At 40.8% G+C, this 27300-nt stretch overlaps 1 protein-coding gene across 2 annotated transcripts in view; it reads left to right on the plus strand.

Moving 5' to 3' along the window:
- The window catches only part of LUZP2 (leucine zipper protein 2), a 446738-nt gene that overhangs the window by 100370 nt on the left and 319068 nt on the right, over window positions 1–27300 (plus strand). The gene's annotated exons all lie outside the window — the stretch shown is intronic.

Below are 27300 nucleotides of genomic sequence, written 5' to 3' on the forward strand. Positions count from 1 at the left end.
GCTGTTTGTCTTTAAGATTCATTCTTCTCTCTTAAATCACAGAGAATCCAGCTTCTTCCATGGTTGTAAGTTCGAAGTATAGTCCTCAGATTATTCCATTTCCCCCACCTCAACCCCAGATACTTTGAGAGATTGAGTTATACTCGGGTACTCCAGTTTATTTGTGCCCTTACCTTTTTTCATGGAGAAGCTGATTGCTCTATAGTGATCTGAATCTTTTGTGATGAAACAAAATGTTTCACAGAAACAAGCTTGCTATACAGTGCAGTTGTAACTAGGGGGTTGTGTTCCAGTGCAAATCAGAGCGCCAAAGAGCAGAAATTGAGAGCATAATAAACATTTTCCCCATTAGAATGCTAAAATAAAAAACAAACATTAGAACAGTCTTGCAGCAGTGAGGATTTTGCATTGTGACCATAACCTATTTTAAGGTTTATCGTTTTTCATCTTAAACACAGCAAAGATGCTGCAGTGGCTGCAGGGTGCTTGGAAACATGTTAAAAAGTTCTGGCAATCTAGAAACATTACTCTCTACTGTGTGAGTACAATAGACCATGGATAAAATGTGAATATTGTATATTGCAGGTTAGAATCAGGGCTGACTATGCAGCATTCTGAGAGAGAAATTTCCTAGGATATAGTGTGTGTTCACAGTGCCGGAGACATAGCATGTGCATCAGGGGAAGGTAAAGCTACAACACTCTATCCTACTGTCACATTATTCACTGATGGAAAGTTATTGTGTACAGAGTAGGTATCTTAGGCACAGGCATATTCAAATGATACCGCTATTGACACACAGTTTCTAGCTTCCTGATGTTGATCAACAAACAATAGTGACATTTGTCTGCTATGTTTAAGAAGTACTCAGTAAACTTCTGTGTCCCTGGAGCATGGTGGAAGTGTAAAGAGAGAAAAAAAAAGATTCAATGCTACCAATCACTGCTTATTTGCCAGTGTGTATCAGGGACATCTGTCCAACCACTTATTCCTAGCATCTTGCCATAAAATCTCCAGATAACACTGCTATTCGTGATAGACTTAAAATGAGAAGTTGTGCTCCCAGATCTAAACAAAGGTGAGTGTTCATATTTAATACGTTTGAACAGGACAGATGCAGGCATGTGTGAGAAGAAATGGGTCAGAATTCAGGGAGTGAAGTTGTAGGCTTACCAGAGATTTGAATGTAGATGAAATATGTGTGTGTGTTAGGCTGTCTTACTCATCTTCACGTCTGTTTAATATTTGTCACTCCCAATCACTGTGAATCACTCCAATATTCTTTCAAATATCTTGCAATTCCCTTTTGTGTCTTTGTGTTGTGATTCAATAATTATCCCTGCATCCCTTTAGATTTCATAGGTAGACTGAAGAAATATTCAGTATCAGTCAAGTGCAATTCAGATCAATAATTGTACTTTATCTTAAAATTGTACATTCTTTAGTAAATTACACTGGTATTGAATTTAAAAAGGGGGTTTTACAGAGAGCCAACTTTTCCAGATGCAATTTTTCATCTTAAATGGTCTTCCAAGGGAAGTACTTTACGAGGGAGTCAATGGCCACCAATGTATGTTAGTTAAAATGAGGTAAAGGGAATCCTCACACACTTCCATATTTCATAAAATACAAATATTTTTGGGCAAAGATGAAAGGGATAGAGCTGAAGCTGCAACCAAGGATGTGGGCTCTCCCCTCCCCTCCAAAAATCGGTCATCTTAACAAAAAAAAGCAACGCTTGCATATGTATAAAATATGAACTTCAATAAATAGCTTGTGATTTAAAATTGGATTTTACTTCCCACTGAAATTTGTCAAGGTATGAATAAAATGTTGAAGTTGACATTTGAATGTCACATGTGATCAGTGTAACTACAGAAACCTTCCTCTTCCCCCCTCACCAAACTTAGAGATAGATTTGAGTGGCACATGATCACTTATGGTCCTATGTGGTTTAATGTTGATAATAGATAAAGAGCACACAAATGCAGTGATTATAGTAGTCAATAAGAATCAACATTCAGGCAGAGATTTCAATCTAAATTCTTGTTTCAGTTTTTAGTATCAGGCTTTTGCATCATAGATCAGAAGATGCAGCTATTACTTACTTATGCTATTCCTCTGAAACCATTCTGGATGTTCGGTTCAACAGAAAAGTAAGCGGGACTCTAAAAATGGGGATTTAGAGGTACAGAAAAGGAAATGCCCTGAAACAATGGAACACTCTACTAGGGCATGTTTTTTATTCCCCAATTGTACTATCAGAACAATGGAGCAATTTTCTTGAGATCATGATGGAAGTAAAAAAAAAAAATTAAAAAACTACAGTGCTACTAATATATCATTCAGCAGGAGGAGATTGTGCTTTAATCTTTTTCAGCAGAAGGCTTTTTTATATGTGGCACTTAGTAGTTCTTGCAAACATATGGTTAATGAGGTAGGCTGGAACCCAAACAGGGCAGATTTGCAAGAACAGTTGCTTTTGCAAAAAGTGGAACCTATTATCCTGCTGTGTAAAACTGCTTATTTTAGGCAAAGCAAAGATCGTGAGTGGCAATAAGTTTTCTGTCATGGGATTTCTTTAGAAGTACAGGTTGAACCTCTCTGGTCCAGCATTCTCTGGTCTGGCAACGTATATGGTCTGGCATAATTATAGTGAGCCAGATGTCCACATATCATGGGTATGGTCAAGTTCTCCACAGTCACATAAAGTTTACAGCCACCAGTCCTGGCTCTGTATTCTGTGTTGTTATTTAGCTCTAATTTGCCCCTAAATGTCTTCTAAGAGCCCAGTAAGCTGTGGAAATGTTGGTAATGCTGCTAGACAATATTGATCTCCTGTGGGTTGGCAAATTCTCCGGTTTGGCCGTGCTCAGGTCCCAAGGTTGCCGGACTAGAGAGGTTCAACCGTACTTTCTTTTCAAGCTATTGTATATGCAGAGCTCTTTCCATGTAACCGGTTTGCTAGTGCAGAAATCAGTGAGAAATTACTTGATGAAAAATGTGGGCAATTGCCATTTATTCCTCTCTGCTGTTTGGTGATGTCATTTTCCTTGCACCACTTTATTGTTATAGTTTTGTGAGGCCTCTGCAAAGAAGGCTAATTTTAAACAGATTTGCATTCATGTATCACTGTGTGTGCACAATGCATGTTGATTTTGATTCTGGCATTTAGCAGCTGAAAAGAGCAAAGTTTTGGGGGGATGATGACTGCAGATTTTTTTTAACTGAAATACACAGATTTTTTCATAAATATAGGGCTCCAGGTGCTCAGCTGGGTCTATGTTGCTATCCACCAGCTGAGATCTGGCCCAGGTTGTGTCATTGCAAAGAAAACCTACTGCTCTTGAAGCATTTTTTTTTAATCTATCCTTTTCTCATTTAGTGTTGGTATTTTTCACACATCCATGATTGTAATAAACAATGATTCTTTGGTGCTGTGAACAACTGCAAAGAAATCTGAGGTTTGAATTAAGATGCATTTACAGGTGTAATAAGCAACATTGTCTTGACTACTTCACGAATAACAACTCCAGGATGAGGCTTATAGCGTTAAGAAGCAGCAACTCTATGGGAATAAAAATGTCAATCTGAAGTGTACCCACGGGGACTTTTTCTAGTTTGAAAAAGTTTGGATAACTTTTTTATCATCAGGTTTGGTATGCTTTTGCACTTCCTAGTTTTGGAGGGGCCGAGAGATGTTCTTACACTATTGCCTGCATAGCAGGAATGATGGAAAAATCTATTATTTATGAGTTGTTATAGTGTGGTAGTGCCCAGAGGCCTTAGTCAGGATTAGGTTCCCATTGTACTAGGCAAATATATATGAAGACACAGCTTTTGCTCCAAAGAGCTTACAGTCCAAGATTCCAATTCTCTGACAACTTGCAGGCACTGCGGGTGGAGGAGGGGGTGTCTCTTGAATCCCCAGTGATTCATATGGATGCAGGAGTGTGCCCATATCCAATTAACTGCAGGTTTGCACAGTAAATACTGGAGATTTCACAAGATTTTTAGCCCATCTTATATAGACTAATAAGGTTTTGAATAAGTTCAGGTAAGTGCTCCCTCTTCTGACTGCTTATTTACATAGATCCTCTAAAGGCCAGATATTTAAGTTTTTAACTTCAATGAACATTTTGCCCAAGTCTGGACTTCAGACATTGGCCCTAGATATTTGAGATTTGCTCATTGCACTGAATGTGGTTTTTTTTTTTTACTCCTCTAAACTCACCTAGAACTCTGTTCATGACACTGTCTCTGCTTGCTTATCAGGGGCCTTTTATGAAACTGTCCTGTGGTGACAAGCCCTTTCCTCTATAAATAGAACATCTGACAGCGATCAAAACACACTGTAATTTGATTGAAATAGGATGTTACAGTCAGCACCATACTGAAAAAATGCAGCTTAGGAAAAATAATGTTGCTAATGAAGAAAATCATTAGATGAGTGTATCAATAATAGGAGTAAAATTAAGTCATATTCATGTACAGCAGGGGAATGGAGGGTGGCGGTGTTTTTTTTAATAGCACAGTTCCACAGAAATCTTAGATTGATATTACATAACAGTAATTCATTCTGGAAGAACCAGAACTACTTCAGTGGCTTGTGATGGGATGAAAGTTGCTTGGTAGTTCCTGGTAGAGAAGTGCTGGCCAGGTTGCTAGTGAAGGTTCATAATTTGATCTGTTCTGCCACTAGAAGTGGCCGAGGAGGGAGTGGAGCTTTGTTGAATTCCCTTTGCCTTGCAGTGCACAAGAGCCTTCATCAGATAGCTGCTATGCCTTCTTCACTGTAAGTGCCACCTTACGACGTGCGTAGGCTGCAGCTGGCCCATACTCGCTGACTAGGGCACGTTGGTCTAAAGAGATGTGTAATTGCAGTGTAGACCTTAAGTCTTAACCTGGAGCCTGAACTCTGTCCCCTACAGATGTTAGCCTGAGCCATAGGAGCCTAAGTCAGTTAGCATGGGCAAGCTGCATTTTTAATGGAAGCCTAGACCTACCCATAAAGGTTGAATTTGCTCTCCCTGTTGCTTGTCAGTATTCACAGCACCTGTTTGCTTTGGTGTCTATTGTTAGGGAATATGTAGGTGGTTCTCAGAGTGTTCTTTTTCCTTTAGCAGACACCTTTGAAGTATTCCCATGCCTACTGTTCAATCTGGAAGAGGTTAAATGTGGAAGCCCTGGAGTTTATTAGATTGAAGATAAAAGCAAAATGTTGAAAACATTTCTCCTTAATTAAAATCTTCCTCCTGTTGTCAACATTCATTATGCCATTACTAGAAGATGAAAGTGGCTATATTTGCGGACACTGTCATGGTAGCAATGGACCACTTTCTGCCATTCTTGGTGGAAGAACAAGCCTCAGACAGGGTGTCCGTATCATGAGCTAGAGTCAAAAGTCCCAAAGGCTGTGATACTCTGAAAGGCCACAGTCTTGGCCACACAGTGCCCTTCCATTTCCCCATGATAGCGGGCTTGCAGTGTTGCAAAGTTCTGGAGACAGCTGGTCTGGTATTTAGAGACTACCATGCTAGCAGGGAAGAGCAACTGATGTATCCCTAGGACCTGAGAGAAATAGGGACAACCCTTATGTTGTTCTCTCTGAATTCCTGAAGGAATTCAGGAGGCACTGACTGTTTATAATTCTTGTCGTATTCTTATTCTTGCATGGAAAAACATCCTGATTGCTATCAAACTGGATTGTGATGTGAGCTTGATAAATGGGTTTGGTGCACTGGGATGGGGTGGCAAGTGGGATTTGGTATATCACGTCTATTGCCATACAGCAGTGGTCACCAACCTTTTGGGGCTGCCGGGCGCCCGGGACGGGGCCTTTCATGCACCGGGCACCCAGGGGCAGGGCCGCACATGCTCCCGGGGGCAGGGCCGCACATGCGCTGCACTCCCGGGGCTGGTGCCACTCCTGTGCCACACACCCAGGGGTGGAGCCGCCTGTACGCCATGCGCCCGGGGCTGATGCCCCTCCTGTGCTGCATGCCCACGAGCCGGCAGTGCCCATGCGCCATGCATCTGGGGCCAGCGCTGCTCCTGTGCCGCGTGCCCAAGGGTGGGGAAGCCCATACGCTGCTCTCCCGGGGCCAGCACAGCCCATGCACTGCGCACCCAGGGGTGGGGCTGGCCCCGATCAGTCAGCAGGCGCACAGAAATGGCCAAGCGGGTGCCATGGCACCTGCGGGCACCGCATTGGGGACCACTGCCATACAGTATGTCCAGATGCATGCTCTGCAATGAGCCATTTTGCTGAACTGCAACCACACACAGTTATTTTTTCAGTATATCCCTGGCAGTCCATTCCCTTGATTTCCGTTAAACAGTATGGGCCAAATCCATCCCTGGTATAATTGCATTGATTTCAAGTCCACTGAAATTGATGTACTTAAATCAAAGGGATAGATTTGGCCCAACCACTTTACAATTACTTTAAAGAATTTATGATTTAGGGTTTAATCCTGTCAGAGACTAGAGGTGCTCAGTGCCCATAACTCCCAGTAGTCTTGCAGAGAGGTAAGGGTGCGCAGCACCTTACACAATATGACTCTTACTGCTAGCTTTATTACATAATGGACAGTGATTCAGTAATTGTCCATGGATAGTTTCTGATTTAATATAGAATGGACTTGCTTTTTCCAAATGCTCATGATCTATCATTGTGATTGATGTGTCTGGATGTAACACTTCATAATAGTACTATTTCCCTTTGTGTCTTATACTATGTTTATACATCTGTAGACTGTGTTAAAGGGTTTTACTCTTCTAGGACTTTCTTTTCTAATGATGGAATTAATTTCTAGTTGAAAAGAAGATGGGATCTGCTCCATTTTTACCGATGTATTTCCATCACTAAGGTTAGGCTAGGAAAAGTACCTCAAAGCGAGTAGGACATAAGAACGGCCATACTGGTCACACCAAAGGCCCAACTAGCTCAATATCTTGTTTTCGGACAGTGGTCATTGCCAGGTGCTCCAGAGGACATGAATAGAACAGGTAATTAGCAAGTGATCCATCCCCTGTTTCCCATTCTCAGCTTCTGACAAATGGAGGCTAAGGATCCTTTACTAGACTTCTTTATTCTGCCAAAATAAAATCTCTGGAACTGGCTTTCTCACTGTCTGTGGCAATTCCTATTTGGCCAGAAAAGCCAGCCTCAAAGTGAGTAGGACATAAGAACGGCCATACTAGTCATACCAAAAGTCCAACTAGTTCAGTAGCCTGTCTTTCTTAGTACATTGGGTTACATAATAGGTATTTAGTGCCTTTGCTAGGACCAAATCCATAAATATCCCCTATATCCAAGACAAGAGTATTTGGTGTAGCTCACTCTCTACTTTTTCTAGCATCCTCTAATCCATAATATTTTGTCTAAGTTTCAGATGCACACTTTAAATGGTATTTAACTTTTCAGACTCTTCTATTGTCCTGGGTGTCACAGGAAAATGAAAATAAATTTGAAGATTCATTCAATAACTTTAAATTACATTGTAAAAATAGCTATTGGAGGTGAATTGAAATCTTTTCTCACCTTCCTTTTATACCTCTTCACTAAACAGTGACCCTCATATTCCTTGAGGGACTGTAATGTTAGCAAGTTACATTCATTGTATGTTCACAAAATTTACATTTCCTCTTCATGAAGAGGAACAATGATTCCCATTTGATCTCCTTTTATTGGTCCTCCTAATAGTTGAATTGGCAGAAACAGAATCAGACTTTGAATTGAGAAGAAACGAAAAAAAATCAGTTTGTTCTTTTAAAATGTATATTAAATTGGAGCGAAAAGGTTGTGTGTGTGAAATGCCCAAACACTTACTAACCAATATTTACCATATGCAAACAGAGCTAGTGGGAGGAGCTCAATTACATGCCACATGCTTGAGATCCTCCTGCTTCTTGAAGAAAGTGAGGCTGCAGTGTTTCCAGCTGGTGTATATTAACCTTGTAAACTCTGATCAAGAGCTCTGCACAATTTTTCTATTTATATTTATGCTTGTAATACCCCTCGGAGCTATAGAAGTGTTATGCCCGTTTTACAGATGGGGTACTGAGACAGATAAGTTAAATGACTTGTTCAAGGTCACACGGTGTCTTCTGCAGAGTTGTCAGTTCAACCCATATTACTTGACTATTAAACCAGTGCCTTAACGACAAACCAGCCTTCTTTTCTTTTGATTGTACATTAAGCAACAGCATAACTTTAATCCTATTTTGGGCCATCTTTTTAAACTCCACCAGCCCAACACACCCTCTCCCTCAAAAAGGATTGATATTGTAGTTTCTTCCTTTGCACCACTCTCCATCCAGCCATCCGGCATGGTTATTTGTGAATAAGGCATAAATGAGTTTATGGTGTCATGGATGAGCACTGTAATTGCTGCTGCTGCATCTATTACAGCCTGGCCTACTTTAAGTAACCCTTGTGGTTCTTGAAGATAATTAGTTCAGTGGTGGGAGAAGGGAAAAATAATTATTTCATGATTATTGGTGCTGGTAAGCAACGGGATTCCTTTTATAGTACTATATGGCACTGGATGAGTGGTATTTGGTGCTACATTTCAGATACTTAGATGGCTTAAATGGCATGATCCAGAGGAGTGACAGCAATAGAGGTAGTTCCTGTGGTTCTCTAACTTAGAATTGCTAGGTGAACCATAACAACCTCCTGAGCCAATGATTGTAGGAGCCAAGGTAATAAATTGTGCACAGCATGCATATTTCCCGCCGTCTCTGTTTCATAATGTTTGACTGACTTATTGATGTTTGCTACAGATTGGCTTGTGGCAATGGGCAAGTGGAAGGTGAGCTTTTCCTGAAATGTAGATGAGAGAAGAAAAATGTGTGAGAAATTGAATCACCAAGGTTATGAAAAGAGGTAGCATTAGATGGGTTTTTGCAGGAGAATACTTTGTTCCTCCTGGTATGGCGAAAGGATTATGAACTCAGTGTGCAAACAGAGAAAACTCTGTGTGTGTGTGACGGAAAGAGAGAGTGAGAGATTTTGTGGCTCATGTTTCACTCCCTGGCTTTTAAAAGGTAACACTCCTGCAAGAATGGGAAAATCCTAGTCCCAGTGTGATGGTCATTGCTGAAATGGATCAGCTTCACAATTAATACTTATTGCCAGTTCTGAAATAGGCACAAAGGCTATTGTACACACTCTGTCGGGGAAATAGCTAAGTGATCCACCAGTCCAGGCACACAGAGCCCCTAAAAATGCATGAGTTCCTGATATCTTCCCAGTTCCCTTGTACCAAACCTTCCATACTCACGGAAGAGGCCAGACCCATTACTTCAGTCTAGAATATTCAAAATGCTCTGCACCTCCAATCTGTGTCCGATTTTCCAAGTGGCCAGTTCCCATTTCAGAATCAAAATAAATTGCCGGGTTTCCCCAAGAACTCAGCATGTTGCCTGATGGGTGCCTTTGAAAATCTGGCCATGGCTGTTGCAAAAGAGAGCAGGACAATTCTGAAAATCAAACTTGTTTAGGTACCTGATTGTAGTTGCTGAGGTCTTTGGAAAATATGGTCCTGGACACACAGAAAATCTGGTCTCATATCTTTTTTTTTTGTTCTGGGTTAAGGATTAAAGCTATTTGTCTTAATAGAAATAGTGCATCTTGAGAAATTACATTGTAATCCTGGTGCATAGATAGCATGTGATGGATTAAAAACAAAACCAATTCCAATATTCTTGCCTTCCTTATTTCCATTGTATTAAGTATCTTACTTTGCAATCAGTACAGTTTGTGCTATTTAATGTAATGAAAATTCACACATACTAAATTCTGTGGACTCTCTGCAATCAGTCTTGAATAAGTGTGTTTTTCCCATATATCATTCCAAGTGCGTGCATAGAGAATACAATTGTACTGCAATTGCTGCCTTATTTACTTCAAAAACAGCTATTTGCTGTTCAGTATACACTGAAAACTTTATGAAGCCAGGTATTTAATTTAATATTGTTTCCTTCAAATCATCCTTTCCTCTGTCCTACCTCAATAGTATCCCGATTCTTACTTCCAACTCCTCCCAAATGATCAGCTGGCATCTGAGGTCCTAGTGCAATGTCCATTGAGGTCAATGGAAGGACTACCATTGATTTCAGTGTGTATTGGATCAGAGAAAAGAGGGAGTTTCCATTCCAGTGCCAAAACCACCAAAGCCATTTGAAAAGCTTCGTAAAAGTTTGCTTTGAAAATACTATTTAAAATGTTAATAAAAATTGATTCCATCTGTTATGTTTGCTAATTGTTTTCTCCCAGTGAAAACCACACTCACTTGTGTCTGTGTCAAAAGAGGAAATATTCATTTGTTTCTAGCTTTCTCAGAAGCTGTGTAAGGGAACCTACCTAAGAAATAACAGCCTCTATGTTCTGCAAAGTTCTTTTGTCTGAGGTGACGTCTATAGAATTAGTTCATAAAATTCAGTCTAAAAGTCTAAGCCCATTTGCATCAAGTAGGTGGCACATAGGAGATGTCAAAATACTTGTTTGTTTCACAAGTCAGAAGTAGGACACATTAAGACCCATCTGTCCCTTTTTTCTGCAGTACTATTGCATGTACTCATCCTCTGAAGATCCCTATTTCATGTGACATTTTACATTAATTTTGAAGGGAAATCTTTCCTTAGAAATATAACTAGGCATGCTTGCTTCTTCTGCTTTTACTGTAGGAAAAGAAGAGTTGTCCTAATGGATCAGACGCTGGTCTGTCTAATCCAATATCCTGTCACTAACAGCAGCCAGTACCAGATGCTTCAGAGGGAGGTACAAAAAACCCCACAGTAGTCACTGAGAGACAACCTGCCCCAGAGAAATCTATTCCTGTCTCAGGCAGTTAAATGGTGAATCGGGTAGCTTGCACCAATCCTGTGCAAGAGACCAATATTTTTATCTTGTTCAACAGAGAGCTTGTGTAGGACAATGAGAACTAAGTGTTGTGTTTTCAATAGCCAGCATTGCTGAATAAGGGGGCTGCTATATTTGGAGCCAGTTGGAGCTTTTTATAAAGTTGGCACTTTCATTCCTAGTTAATAGAGTATCACATTAATCACATTGCAAATTAACGAAGTGTATATCACCCTGGCAAAGCCAAGGTCTAATAAGATAGGTCATGCTGGAAGTGGAAATGGATATTTTTGCAGACGTAACTATTTACCAGCAATGCCCCTGTGCCACATATATTGGCCAAATATATTGGCCACATATATTAGACAGTCTCTACAACAAATGATTAATGGACACAAAACAGATAGAATCACTTACAGGTTTTTGTGTGCTACCAAAAGTTTTAACCTGCCTGGGCACTCATTAATGGACTTAAAATATCAATTTTTCTACAAAGGAATTTCACATGCCAACTATGGAGAAAGAGTGCAGAATTAACCTTCATATGTAAATTTGACACTGTCTCCCATGGCCTGAACAAAGGCTTGAACTGGGTAACATTTTATAACTTGAGCTTTCCTTACATTCAACATCCTATTGTCATCAGAAGCCAAGTATGGGACATTTACAGCCCACTCAATTAACCTCATTAGCACCGGGACTAGAATTGACAGGTAACTTTTTTTCTCCCTCTGCCTTCTTATTTTGAGGGTCCTCCTTTTTTTTTCTCCACTCAGATCATCTCAGCTGAAGAAGTTGATTTTGCCCACCAAAGCTCATGATATATATAATGTATGTACATATATAAGTCTCTAAAGTGTCATAGGACTACTCGTTTTTAACATTACAGACTAACACAGCTACCCCTCCGAGACTTCCTAACTATTTGGTATATTTAGTTGCAGTAGATGGTTCAAAAGGACAGGTAGACTATGGATCATCAAGACAGTCTAAAAACTGGCATTGTTATAATGGTGAGTTCCTTCTTGTGATTGTTGCACATCATTCTTTCCCTGAGAATAGATTCAGCCTGCTTCTTCTTATGCAGGTGCTGATGTCTTGCAAGCATTACTTGAAGCTTGGAGATGGTTCTATTTGTGTTAGACCTATAGGAGACAAAAAGGTGTTTATGGCGATGATAGGGTCAAAATGAGAATAGCTTTCAGGATATGCCAGTGTCCCCAAAGAGTCACACATGTAATTGGCTACATCTATGAAAACACAGAAGCTTAAGACTTGCTGAATAAGGGAGTGTCATTCTGTTTGTTCTAAAGTCCCTTTCCCTCCTCCTCCCACATACTATTACCATATTTTAATTATGGTCACTGTTACTGCTATCAATATAAAGAAAAACTAGTTTGAATATCATTGATATATTTCCCAACATATTTTGTTTAGCTCTTTCTGTAAATTCACTGTATGTCCATAATGTATTAGTTCTACTGTCTCTTTGTTTTCTCTTCTTTCCTAGAAATATTGGCATCCCCAATTAAAAGAAAATTGCAAAAATAAATAAGTGGTAAAAGCCAGTGGCATAATTTACAGATAAATGCAAATTGAAATCTTTAACTATGAGTGCATGTTTACACCACCAACTTGTATGTGGTGTATACATGCTGCCTTATATCAAACTATGTAGTATACAAAATTATATTATGACTGTCCCCACTTGAATTTGAAGGAAATGGCAGGGGAACAAAGTTGACTCTATGGTATTATCTATACAAAGAAATTCACACGTTCAGTATGTAAAGGGATGTGTAAAAATAAAGGACTTATTTGAAAGAAAAAGGTATCACTTGAATATGTACTAAATCCTTCAAAAATTGGAAATTCCAAACAAGCACTATTATCTATTTTTATTTAGGCAGCTGAAAAGGATAGCTCTAAAATTAACTAAATTTTGTATTACTTTTCCATTCTTACCAAATACATCTCTCAGGCCTTTTACACTCACATGTATATTCAAGTTGCCTGAGTGACACTGACCTTTATAGCTTAACAGCCTACGCTTGCTACAGTGCAATAAATTTCTTATCTTTTAGTCCTTTTTATTAGGAATTTATGATGGTGGTATATCCAGTTAGGAGACTTTTCCCACTTCTCTTTTGTCACTAGCTATCCTTGCTGTTAATCTCTCTCACCTCGTTAGTGGCTAGTCATAACAAGAGCTGGAAGTGTGAAAAAATCTAGCTGTGAATCTAACATATTTATCATCAGGCTAATATTAGATGTACATCACTTATTAAAATTGGCAGTGAGCATTCTTCTACTATATGTGAAAAGATGAATTAATCCTTCATATTTGCTCGGCTAACGCTGTTGACTCCAGTTCACTACATTTGTTTTCCGCTGAAAAACATAGTGAAAATCATGGTGCAGAACATTTTCATTGTTTTGGCAGATCTGGGGAGTGTACATTTTAGCTAGTTTTAAGGTCCCAGAATGAATCGAACCCCGTGGCCACCCTCATAGGATATCTTCCACTTGAAATCAACGGAACCAGGATTTTGGCCTATTATTTATTTATTTATTTCACTTTAAACTAGTCAAGCAGTTGCCTACCTGATAAGCCTACTTGATGACTCATTTCCCTCCCTTGCTGCCTCTTTATCAACTGATCCCTCCCCCCCCAGCACTATCTCCAGTGGGTGGAAAGAAGGGGGAGGCTGAGGTGCAGCAGGGGACTTGGCACAAGTCAGATCTGAATAGTCCTGTCTCGGACCGGGTCCCAGACCCCGGCGGCTCTGCTTTTTAAATGCCTAGTTCTTGTAACATTTAAAAGGGGCTCTTAAGTAATGGTTAATAAGCTAATTGTGTAGTCCAGGAAATTTCCATTAGCTACTCAATTAGTCAATAAAGGGATTAGCTCCTAGGGCCTGCACGAGTTACGACTCAGCAGTCCCAGCTTGCATGGGGTCCTCTGCTGCAGCTCTGCCTTTTAAATGCAGTAAGAGCCAGGCAGATCTGTAGCAGTCTGGGACCTGGCACAAGCCGGGACTGCTCAGTCCCAGCTCGCACGGCCCCCAGGAGCTAATCCCTTTATCAACTAATCAAGTAGTCAATGGAAATTTCACTGAGTACTCAATTAGCTTATTGACTGCTACTTAACATCCCTACTTCCCTACTTTAAACTTGCCACTGGTCTGAAAGCAGGTATTGCCATGATTGAATTGCTACTATTATTATGTACCTTTTAATACTCATAAGAACATAAGAACGGCCATACTGGGTCAGACCAAAGGTCCATCTAGCCCAGTATCCTGTCTGACGACAGTGACCAGCAACAGGTGCCTGTGATGGGGTGCCAGTCCCTCCCGCCTTGGGACCTACTGCCCCCTCACTCCTGAGCCAGCGAGGGGCGGGAACGAGGTGTAACAGTAGTTCAAATTAGAAAGCCTAATTCGAACTACGTACTCCGTGCCACATGTAGCTGCGGGCACGGAGTCCAAACTACTGGTGATTTAAAAATGGCGGCGCCCGGCAAGATGCAAATGAAGCCCGGGTTATTTAAATCCCGGGCTTCATTTGCAACTTCGATTGACTACATTAACCATCCTAGTTCGAAGTAGGGTGGTAGTGTAGACATACCCTAATTGCTTAGTAAGACAGGATTTCCCTTTACAGAAACCATGTTGACTTTTGTCCAATAAATTATGTTCTTCTACATGCTTCACAATTTTATTCTTTACTATTGTTTCGACTAATTTGCCCGGTACTGAAGTTAGACTTACCGGTTTATAATTGCTTGGATCGCCTCTAGAGCCCTTTTTAAATATTGGTGTCACGTTGGCTATCTTCCAGTCATTAGGTACGGAAGCCGATTTAGGGGATAGGTTGCAAACCACAGATAATAGTTGAGCAATTTCCCATTTGAGTTCTTTTAGAACCCTTGGATGAATGCCATCCAGTCCCGGAGATTTGTTAACATTAAGTTTTTCTATTTGTTCCAAAACCTCCTCTAATGACACTTCAATCCAGGTCAGTTGCTCAGATTCATCACCCACAAAGGACGGTGCAGATTTGGGAATCTCCCCAATGTCCTCAGCTGTGAAGACTGAAGCAAAGAAATCATTTAGTTTCTCCGCGAGTTTTTGGCTAGCTGTTCCTCAAAATCTTTTTTTGCTTTTTTTGTTACATTTTTACACTTGATTTCATAGAATCATTTTCATAGATTTGACAGTGTTTATGTTCCTTTCTATTTATGTCACTAGGATTGGACTTCCACTTCTTAAAGGATACCATTTTTTGTCCCTGACTGCTTCTTTTACATGGTGACTAAGCCACGGTGACTCTTTCTTAGGTCTCTCGCTATGTTTTTTTATTTGGGGTATACATTTAAGTTGGGCCTCTATTATGGTGTCATTAAAAAGTTTCCATGCAGCTTTCAGGGATTTGGCTCTAGTCACTGTGCCTTTTAATTTCTGTTTAACTAACCTCCTCATTTTTGTGTAATTCTCCTTTTTGAAATTAAATGCCAGGGTGCTGGACTGCTGAGGTGTTCTTCCCACCACAGGAATGTTGAATGTTATTATATTATGGTCACTATTCCCAAGCGGACCTGTAACGGTTATTTCCTGGACCTGATCCTGCACTCCACTCAGGACTAAATCGAGAATTGCCTCTCACTTTAAAATGGTCACGTCAAAGGAACCTGAATAAAAGAAGCTCTTGATGACAAATGGGTCAGAAAAAAAAAAAAAAACAGTTTGGTGGGGGAGGAAGAAATGGAAAAGTACAAATAATTCAGGTCCTGATCACTGGTATACATTTGAGTTGATGCTAGTGAGTTATGGCGTTATCCCAGATTTGTCAGTATATCGGAGATCAGCATTTGTCCCAGTAACTTTGGATGTTAAGTGCATTTGGGGGTCCAGATTGCTGCAAGTATTGAGAGAAACTGACTCAAGAAAACAGCTATTTTGGTAGTGGAATCCATGTTCCTCTTTATCTGTATCCAACATCACACTGCTACCTTTTTAAAATAATTTTGAAAAAAATAATCCCCTACTGAGGCTATCACCTCAATGGGAGTTATCCTCTTAGACAGGCGTTTTGAAAAGTTTCACCAGAAAATGTTTTTCATGCCCTTACTTCTCCCTAATAATTTCTCCATTAAACTATGGAGAGATACTGTAATTATTTTCTGTAACCACAGAATACCTTTATTTTTCTGAGTGCAGAATAATATTTAAGATGAACGTGCTGCTGCATAAAGCAGTTTTTGTACCTATTTAGATGACAATTATTAATAAAAGAAAATTGCTTTCAAGTACGTGCGCTGTTTCAGGCTGGCTGAGGTACATTGGACATTGTCCTCACAATTGTATTATTACTGCCATGGAGGAATAAACTAAGGCTGTGGGGGAAAATACATTTGCCGTCATAACTAAATACGAGAGTGAACGTTTAGGTTGCACCAATCCTTTCCCCATTTTTGCTTTATATTACTGTTTTTGTGTCTTTATAACTAAGGTACTTTATTTTGTATACAGTGTCCATATGAAAATAAAATTGGTGCCTATTTCACAGTCTATTTTAGAACAGTGGTTTATACCCTGTCTGATTTGGACAAACCAGAAAATGTTTGCCTCCGTTAAGAGAAATAGCCATTGATGTCTGAGTGCGTCTATCCCATTGAGAGGAACATGGGCCACCAGTAGAGTTTTAGATAGCTGGGGGAGGGAAAGAGAAACAAAAACAAAATAAGTGCAAGAAAGTTTGTATTGTTCAGCAGATAAATGCCACTGGGGGTATTAACCAGCCTGGCATGACTCCACTTCAGTGAAATTTGTAGCTTTAAATCAATTATTTGATCAGCTTCAGTAATTACTCACCAAAATACCCATTTAACTCCTTTTATGGCCTTGCTATACCATCAGCTTAAAGTGGAATTTAATTTTGACTTCTTTTGAAATGGCACTGCAGTATGTTTGGAAATCTATTTTGTACTGTGTAGTAAGCTTATTTTGTGACTGAAGAAAGATTATTTTAACATAAAGCCCTTTATGAAATTATTATAAGCAAGACAAAGCACCTGTTTGTGTAAAGCTGTGTTCTCAGCCTTTGTTCCCTTAAAGAAAAGTGCAACAAAAGTAACTGCTAATATTGTTTAATTAAAAGCACAAAATAGCCTTCTATTTCGATGTAAAGGTTACATTCTTTAAAGAAAGCTATAGGTTTTTAGACACACACTGGAGCTCACAAACTTTATTCACCACTGCGTGCACTTCACATTTTATATTGATATAAACTTCTTGTACTCAATGGAGTTACAACAGTGCAAAATTGGCATAAAAGATTGAAGCGGCCCCCAATTTATTAATGGCAGAATCATCACACATGATTATGAGCGTCAATTCATTTAAGCATCTAAAGACTCTGGGTACTGAATTTCTTGTCATTGCTGGTGGAGTTCATCAGGTGTAGCTCCTTTGCTGTCACGGAAATACACAGATGTAAAACACCTGCAACAGAATTAAGCTTCTGTTTATTTGAGCATTCTTAATCTGGAAGTTTCACAAGGATCAGGTTTTCCTGGGTGAAATTTCTATTGCTATTTAATTTTTAAATTAACAAAAAATACCTATTGGGCTGAATTTTTCTGTTTTTCTGCTTCTCATTTTAGCATGAGCTCAGATATTCATCAACAAAAACCTTAATTGAGGAAATTTTCTGTAAGAACTCTAGACAACACCATGCCTGATTACATCTCATTTCTTTGTTTCAAGCCTTGTGTTCTCTACTGTGAGCTCTGATTCAATGCACTTTTATGCTGAAGGTATTGCAGTTTCATTGAGATCCAGACTGGTGTATTGGACACAGAATCGGGTCCTGTGTGTCCTGCCCAGGTCTTTTGCCGTTAGAGGAAATGCATTGTATGTTTGCACTGAGACTAGGGCATGGTGGTGTGGTGGACATGATTGTGTTTCCTTGAATCCAGTGTTGTTGGGAACCCAGTTGTTGTTCTTGGGCAGATCAGGGCTGTCTGGAAGGATGCACTAAGTCTAATTTATGCCAAGCATTATGGTGCTAAGTCCTTGACCACTCCCTTTTCTTTTTTCAACAGGTACCCTGGCTTACCTGCAATACTTCCTGTAGCAGGACTATACTTGGGGGGAAGTGGCTGCTTTGTAGTCACTTTTTGCTAGCATACCCTGCTCATGAAGGCTGCAGAATTAAGTCCTTCATCACCTCCCACTGTCAACTAACTTGACATCAGCTTTCCTGATGTCATTATCCTGAACTTGATACGACCACCAGTGAAGGGGGACAGCCCCAGCATCAAGGAAGAAAGACACTTTGAGGGGCTCCAGATATGGGGGCTGGTGCTAATAGTCTAGCATTGCCAATCTCCAGAGAGTATGGGGCATATTGATTCACTGTTAGCTCTGTTCCTGATGGGCCTTGGGCTCTTGGGACAGGCTGAGGTCCCTACATGTCATCACCTTCTGTCTTCATTGCAGCATGGAGGCAGAGATAGGACTTCAAGAAAGCTTAGTCCTGGGGGGTAGGCTAAGAAAAGCCTACTCCAAGTTGTGTCTTGTATGGTAGGGTCCCTGTATCGCGCACATTGAAACCACTTCATTGCCTGGTATCGGAAAGGATGAGTGGAAAGCAGGTAGCATCCCCCTCCTGTGTTTATGTTTAATAAGAAATCAATCCGTGTGTCTGGTGTTATTTTGTGTCTAGGTCCAAATTAATGGCCTTCTGGTAAAAGTTCTTATGAAATTCCAAGTTGCAGTCCAGACCAGAGAGGGTCTGCTGTAGTTACACTGGTCTGCCCACACAGCATGCAGGTCACACCCTGAATATCTGTGGCTAGCTACAGTCTGAATGCATCAGCTCCAACCCAGCAGAAAACACCAGACACTACTTGAAGGGTGACTTCCAACACACTTCCAAGCACAAATTTAACCCCCACCCCTGCACAACCACATGTGTTCCAGACAGATATATTAGGTCTAAGAGATATAACATTTTGCTAGTTTTAAAAATTTAATTTAGTTTAAATATAACACTGGATTAGTTTTAATTAAAGAATAAAACAAGTTTATGAGCCTACAAAAAGAGAGATTATTAAGTAAGTACCAGTATAAGGCATTAAAATCAGAAATGGTTACAAGAGAAATAAAGAATAGATGCTTTCTAAATGTGTTAACCAACTAGACTTGATTAAAGATGAAATTCTTACCATATGTTCCCAGCATCAGTGCTGACCAAGATTCAGGTCAGATTGCCTTCCTCCCCCCACAAGTCCATAGGCTATTTTTTGGGTGGTGGTTGTTGTCTTGAAAGGAGGGGGGAAAATATAGGGAGTTTTGCCCTCTCTTTTATAGCTATCACTATTTGAAATGCATTTTCTTGCGTGTAACAACTATATAATGTTCATCCCCAGGTTGCTATCTGTATACTGAGGTACAGATCTCTTTGTTTCTCTCCCCCCTTCCTTGCCAAAGGCTGCCCACATGATAGGTGATTTGTCCATCAGTTTTGATGACCCCTGACTAGAGGTGTAAGTTTGTCCTTTGTTTTTTAGAAACAGGTTTATCCACTCTGCAAACTTATCTGGTACACATACCTCAGTCAGAGTTTCATCTTATATTCATAACTTTACATATGATATTTCTACAGGAAATTCACCATCATATTGACCAGCAGGTTAACTCTTTTCAAATGATACTGTACAAGGCATATTTTATACAAAGATATTACGGTAATATGTAGGATGTGAATACAGACATGCATTTGCTCACGCTATTTCAGACAACTTTCCTCTCTTCCTTTATATGATGTTCTGAAACAGCTTCCCCTCAGTCAATAAATTGGAGAGATGGCATTGGCATACAACAGCTTTAGTTGATTTCTGAATGGTCTATTTCTGCCATTGGTCTGAAACCCTTTAAAACTGCTATTTTTGGATTTTTTTTAAAGTCTACTTTATCTGCTATGACATAGCCTTCCGCTTAGTAAATTCAGAATGCATTTAACCTGGAAAATGTGTGGGATAGAGTTGGTTATTGTGAGTCTCTGTTGTGTTCTCATTGTGAATCATCTACCTCCCTCTTGTTAATGTTTTCAACAATATAAATAGCAAATGGAATTGGACTCTTGTGTACCATATTAGAACCCTGCTTGATGATAAAGCCAGTGCTAAGTTATTTGGTATGAACTTGAAAAGTTCTTTACTAATGCATCCTCTGGTATGTAGAAAGGGGTAGAAAAAGTGTGTAATCTTTCTCCAGGACAATTCAGAAAAATAACTGACTATATAGCAAATAAAACAGCTGTTTCTGTGTCCTATTTGTACACAATGAACTCTACACTAAAATTGAATAATGGTACAATTGTAAACGTCCTCTAAATATTCAAAAATTTAAATTATTCTGCAGGGGCACAGAAAAACAGATACACTGTAGGAAACTGACAACCCTTACTACTGAAAAGTCACTTCCTAATATAGCTCTAGGAAATATAGTGGTACAATATTTTGGATATCCTGCAGTAGATCTGACCCAGATCTTTAGCAGATATCTGTAAATAGGTACCCCCTGAGAATTAGCCTGTTAACTCGGAATGACTGTAAATAAGGACTTCTTAGTGAGCACATCATATTTCCTTTGCAACTGGCATGTTCTTCATCTTTCACTAAAATAAATGTCTTGGATTGCAGTCTCATATTGGGCTATTGCTCTTCTGAATCTTGATGGTGCCAAAACCGTAACTTTTGGAATGTTATGATTACAAGCCATACTAATCCCTGCCTCCCCCCTTTTCTTTCTGTCTCACATCCATAGCTCCTTTTCCTTGCATCTCTGTTTGTTTAATAGCAGGCAAGAGAACAGTGCTCCTTCAGCATTAGGCCTTAATGATATAGGGATAGAGAGGAGGTGAAATGGGAATGCGCGGAATGGGCTCCTTTATGCTGGACATAGAGATATCCATCATGTTCTGTTATCTTGTGCCAATGATTGCAGAAATTGGTGTGTATTCTGGCAGGTTCTCAGCTGGTCTAAATTATTGTTCTTCTCCTGATCTTTGCCAGGAACTAGCCACCTTCTGTTCTGAGGTCACGTGATTGGTTTTTAACCCATTACGTAACAGATAAAAATCATATAGGCGCTCAGATATCACAATGATAATAAATATTTATATAGGTGGAACTTGGGTTATGGTACCTTAAGGCCAGGCTCCCTCCAAAAATGCATGTAGCGTAATGGCATAGGTAGGCCCAGCAGAGTGAAGTGATGCTATACTACTTCCCTGTTGCCGCCTGTCTGCAACATATCTTCTATAACGAGAATGATATGGCTCAGATCTGAAATAGATGCACTAGCAGGAATTAAGTACTGGTGACTGGTCTTCACACCACCTCAGTGGTGCAAACAGACTAGATCTCAGAAAAGAATGTTGCATAGTGTGTGTGTACTCACCAGGGCTCACCATTTTCCTCTTGCTAATTGTTCCTTTATCATGAGTAAATAAATACATGTATCTATTTATTCCCTAACATAAGGAGAATACTTTAGAGTTTTGTTAGTAATAAGTGATGCAGTAAGCAAACAGGCATAGTGTGGGACAGAAATCTTTACCGAACATGCACACTTCACTGAACATTACATGCTGAGAGACATGTGTTTATTTGGTAGCAGTCTGCCCAATTTGCACTCATGAGTTGCTGATGTCATACCTACCAGGTCCCTCCTGAGACCTGACCCTCATTGCCTGATTCCTAGATTGTGAGTACTTAGAGAAAATTTCAAACTCCCTTGCATAGCTGTTTGTATTATAAAATGCATGGGTAGGTGCAAGTTTGTATGTGTCACTTATTAGTCAAGTCATTATCTACTTTGATTGCCATGCTGTTGTTGGTAACTTGTTAGCTTCTCATCTGGTGTAATCTGCCTGCCTGCCTGCCTTCACATGCTTTCACCTTGAGCAGCAGAAAATCAGAACCTATTGTTTCAATTAAAAACTCTAGCTTGTTTTGCCAGGTGAGAACTGAAATCTTGAGATTTCCCTTAGCAGTACAAGTGCATGCATTGTTATACGGATCTCAAGAAACTTCAGATGTGTGGCTGAATCCTTGAAGAAAAATGGGTGACACATGTTGGGAAGAATGCGGCGAGAGGAGAAATATTGTGTTTGAAAGCAAGGACGTAACCGTGAATTTAACTGTTGCATAAGTTGAGGCATGTTTTGTTGAACTTACTAAATCAAGCTAAGCTGAAACAGCAGGCCAACAAAGAAATTCAGCTTGTTTATCCTTTTCCCCGTCCTTTAAAATTGATGTTTATGCTGCTCTGGAAGGAGAGAAAGAGCATATAAAAATGTCTGGAATCTTTAAATTTGAAGAATTTTGACAGGTGGATATGAGAAATCTGTTCATGTGCTGTCTGAAAAAAGGAAGTCATGCAGAAAAAGTTACTTGCAGAAATACAGCTGTCGCCATGTAGTAGAGTAATAGCACAGAGGAAAGATATCAGCATTTGTAGAACAACTGATACCTAGCCAAGACCAGAACAGAGCATTGGTTAGAAAAAAATCTAGGGATCTGTGAAGAAGGGACTCATATATTGCTTTTATAAAAAGATTTTTAGCTTGATTCACAGCTAATGTAGTAGACTATCCTTTGAAACTGACTCATGTAGTATGTGTCCAGATGCTCAATTTTCTACTGGAGAACAAGGGTGGAAAAACTTGTGGCCCTCCCTGTATGAGTGTCTCATCGACCATGAAAAGATGAATTAGCCACCCCTGTGAAAGTCTACTCACTGCAGGTCTGGGAATTTGCACAGGAAAAGTGACCAGTCTATAGAGTCTTCTATCTACTTCATGAAATTCTCTATGGAAATGTAATACTAGGTGACTGTAACATTTCCATGGTTTTCACTCCACTTTGGAGCTACCTGCTAGGATATGTGGCCTCGTTTGGAGCAGTAATATTAGTATTCTTGAGGTAATAAAGAGGCACAGAATCTCTGTTCATATTGGTCTCGCAGAGTATCTGTGGAATTGGGTATCTCTGGACTGCAAAAGCGACGAGGAGTCCTGTGGCACCTTATAGACTAACTGAAGTGTAGGAGCATAAGCTTTCGTGGGCAAAGACCCACTTCGTCAGATGCATGTAGTGGAAATTTCCAGAGGCAGGAATAAATATGCAGGCCAGGATCAGGCTGGAGATGATGAGGTGATCCAATCAAGGAGGATGAGGCCCATTTCTAGCAGCTGATCTGGAGGTGTGAATTCCAAGGGAACAGAAGCTGCTTTTGTAGTTAGCTAGCCATTCACAGTCTTTGTTTAATCCAGAGTTGATTGTGTCAAACTTAAAGATGAACTGTAGCTCAGCAGTTTCTCTTTGAAGTCTGGTCCTGAAGTTTTTTTGCTGCAGGATGGCTACTTTTAGATCTGCAATTGTGTGTCCCGGAAGATTGAAGTGTTCCCCTACAGGTTTTTGTATGTTGCCATTCCTAATATCAGATTTGTGTCCATTGATTCTTTTACGTAGGGACTGTCCTGTTTGGCCGATGTATATAGCAGTGGGGCATTGTTGGCACATGATGGCATATATTACGTTGGTGGATGTGCAGGAGAATGTACCAGTGACAGTATGGCTGATCTGGTTAGGTCCTGTGATGGTGTTGCTGGTGTAAATATGTGGGCAGAGTTGGCACCGAGGTTTGTTGCAAGGATTGGTTCCTGAGTTCGAGTTATTATGGTGCGGTGTGTAGTTGCTGGTGAGAATATGCTTTAGGTTGGCGGGTTGTCTGTGGGCAAGGACCGGCCTACCTCCCAAGGCCTGTGAAAGCAAGGGATCATTGTCCAGGATGGGTTGAAGATCACTAATGATGCGTTGGAGAGGTTTTAGCTGGGGACTGTAGGTGATGGCCAGTGGTGTTCTGTTGGTTTCTTTCTTGGGCTTGTCCCGTAGCAGGAGGCTTCTGGGTACACGTCTGGCTCTCTCAATCTGTCTCCTCACTTCCTCTTGTGGGTATCGCAGTTTACAGAATGCTTGTTGAAGATCTTGTAGGTGTAGGTCTCTGTCTGAGGGGTTGGAGCATATGCGGTTGTACCTCAGTGCTTGGCTGTAAACAATGGATCGTGTGGTGTGTCCGGGATGGAAACTGGAGGCATGCAGGTAAGTATAGCGGTCGGTAGGTTTTCGGTAAAGGGTGGTATTGATATGACCGTCACTTAATTGTATCGTGGTGTCCAGGAAATGGACCTCCCGTGTAGATTGGTCCATGCTGAGGTTGATGGTGGGGTGGAAGCTGTTGAAATCATGGTGAAATTCTTCCAGAGTCTCCTTCCCATGGGTCCAGATGATGAAGATGTCATTGATGTAGCGTAGGTAGAGAAGGGGTGTAAGTGGACGAGAGCTGAGGAAGCATTGTTCCAGGTCAGCCATAAAAATGTTGGCGTATTGTGGGGCCATGCGGGTGCCCATAGCAGTGCCACTGGTCTGGAGGTATATGTTGTCACCAAATCTGAAATAGTTGTGTGTGAGGATAAACTCACAGAGTTCAGCCACCAGTTGTGCTGTGGCATCATCAGGAATACTGTTCCTGACAGCTTGTACTCCATCTGCATGTGGGATGTTTGTGTAGAGAGCCTCTACATCCATGGTGGCTAGGATGGTGTTTTCTGGAAGATCACCTATGCATTGTAGTTTTCTCAGGAAATCCGTAGTGTCACGAAGGTAACTGGGAGTGCTGGTGGCGTAGGGTCTGAGCAGAGAATCCACATAGCCAGACAGTCCTTCAGTAAGAGTGCCAATGCCCGAGATGATGGGGCGTCCGGGATTTCCAGGTTTGTGGATCTTGGGTAATAGATAGAACAACCCTGGTCGGGGCTCTAAAGGTGTGTCGATTTGTTCCTGTGTTTGTTTAGGGAGTGTCCTGAGCAGATGGTGCAGTTTCTTAGTGTATTCCTTAGTGGGATCTGAGGAAAGTGGCCTGTAGAATTTGGTATTGGAGAGTTGTCTGGCAGCCTCCTTTAGGTAGTCAGGCCTGTTCATGATGACAACAGCACCTCCTTTGTCAGCCTCTTTGATTATAATGTCAGAGTTGTTCCGGAGGCTGTGGATGGCATTGCGTTCTGCACGACTGAGGTTACCAGGCAAGCGATGCTGTTTTTCCACAATTTCTGCCTGTGCACGTCGGTGGAAGCATTCTATGTAGAGGTCCAGACTGCCATTTTGGCCCTCAGGAGGAGTCCATGTGGAGTTCTTCTTCTTGTGCTGTTGGTGGGAAGGTATCTGTGTGTCAGTGCACTGTTCAGTGTCGTGTTGGAAGTATTCCTTGAGACAGAGACGGCGAAAGTAGGCTTCCAGATCACCGCAGAACTGAATCATGTTAGTGGGGGTGGCGGGGCAAAAAGAGAGTCCCCGAGATAGAACAGATTCTTCTGCCGAGCTGAGTGTGTAGTTGGAGAGATTGACGATATTGCTGGGTGAGTTAGGGGTACCATTGTTGTGGCCCCATGTGGCAGGTAGGATTTTAGACAGCTTACAGTCCTTTTTCCTCTGGACTGCAAGGATCTATCAGAAAAAGATACGCAAAATGCGCTTCACATTTTGCATATCTTTTTCTGATACTTTTGTTGGAAGAGGCTTTTCTGAAATTTGGCCTGTCTAGACTGGGCCAAATTTTGGGGAAACCCCCCCTCTTTCAAAAGCCCCTTTCTTCCTCGTAAAACGAAGAATACGGGGGCTTCCGAAAGACCGTGTTTGCTCTTCTGCAAAACAAGCGGAAGAGCAAACGTGTTCCTGGATGTGGCGGAGTTTTTTCGGGATACCGAACCCCCTCCACAGTCTAGACGTACCCATTCTGAGCTAGACCTGTGGCTTCTTTTGTAGGAAGGCAAACCCTTTTCAGTTCTTCTATAAGTAAGATATGAACTCCGGTGGGAGACTCGTTGCTACAGGAATGTAGCCCCCTTCTTCTGGTTTTACAAAAGACCCCTGTTCTTTCAAATTCCCAAATCAATGCATTATTCATCCTATTTTAAAAAGGCAGCATCCTGCAATGGATAGATCTGTTGGCTTTAAGTGCAAGTGACACTAAAAATAATGACTGCACTTTACAAACTGAAGCTGTGAGCAAGGCTAATTCAGTAGTAAAAATAGGACATTGTAATGTGTGGTGGAAAAGGGGCGAAGGGAGAAACATTGTCAATCTTGGCCGACTTTTGCAATTTTGATTCTGGAAGTGGATCCATACTCAATATAAAGTCAACCTCAACATGGATCTGTTGGTAACACAAGGTAATTCAAACTCCCATTTGAATGCCTAGAGTTTTCCTAGTACAACTGTTGTGAAGGCTCAGAACCACTTCGTCCTCCATTCTCGTCAAAGGATGATTGGTGGTCAGACACAGAAGAGAGGTTAACTTACCTCAATCCACATCCCCAGAGGAACCTACCCTATGGGTCTCATCTATCCTCAGCAATACTTTCTCCCCCACCAGGGGCACGCCATACATTGGGAGTGGACAAGATGTGCAGTCTCTGGGTGAAGAACATTTTTTCATCCATGATACCTGAAGGGAAACAATGATGAAAGGGAATACATCTAGAAGCTTGCATGTGGAGTCACCTCTATCCCGAGGACTGGACCCATTTCCTGAGGCCAAATGCCGTCAGAGGAATCTCGCTGCACAGTTCTACTTTTTGGCTTGGCCAAAACAGCAAGAAGCAGTAGCCAGTGTGAAGGCATAGGGACTTCTGGGGTGTTTAGGAGCTGAAACCCTGGTTCTTTTGTTTGGGCAAACCATGCTCTCATCTCTTGAGGGAGATTTTGAATAAATCTTTTTGGGGACCAGGCATAATTTTCCCCCACCCTCCAGTTAGGTTTGCTTTGGAAATTACCCACTAGCTAGTAACAAAAGAAACTACTTTTCTCTGGGATTTTGAAATCACTAATTGAAGATGTCACTTACGAGACACAATAAATGGAATGTTAATCCAGGCTCCCTCTCCTACATGCTCAGTATTGCTACCCACATAACTATTTATCTGTTTATCATAGCCCAGATCAGTGACCAAACTAGTTCCTGGCATTTATTTTCCTTTCCATATTAGCCACCAGGAGCTAGATGTTGCTGTTGATATTTTTCTCTTTTCAAAGCTTTCTTGGAAAACTAGTAGAAGCCTCCTCACATTGATCCCTGTGTAGATTCACCCTGAAAATTTTCAACTACTTATTTAAAAAAGTCTTCTCACTAAAACATTTTACTCATTATGGGCCTGATCTCCCAATCTGTATTTAATTTTCCTTCTGTTTGGAAACCCAGTGACATCACTGGAACTATGTGCGTGAAGATGCTATGTTTCTTTCCTATAAAAGAGGTATTAAGGCTCCATTCGGTATCCTATCCCGTTTTCCCCTTAA

The sequence above is a fragment of the Pelodiscus sinensis genome, chromosome 5 (assembly GCF_052426305.1).
Source record: "Pelodiscus sinensis isolate ZL-2025 chromosome 5, ASM5242630v1, whole genome shotgun sequence".
In the NCBI taxonomy this organism is placed as follows: Eukaryota; Metazoa; Chordata; order Testudines; family Trionychidae; genus Pelodiscus; species Pelodiscus sinensis.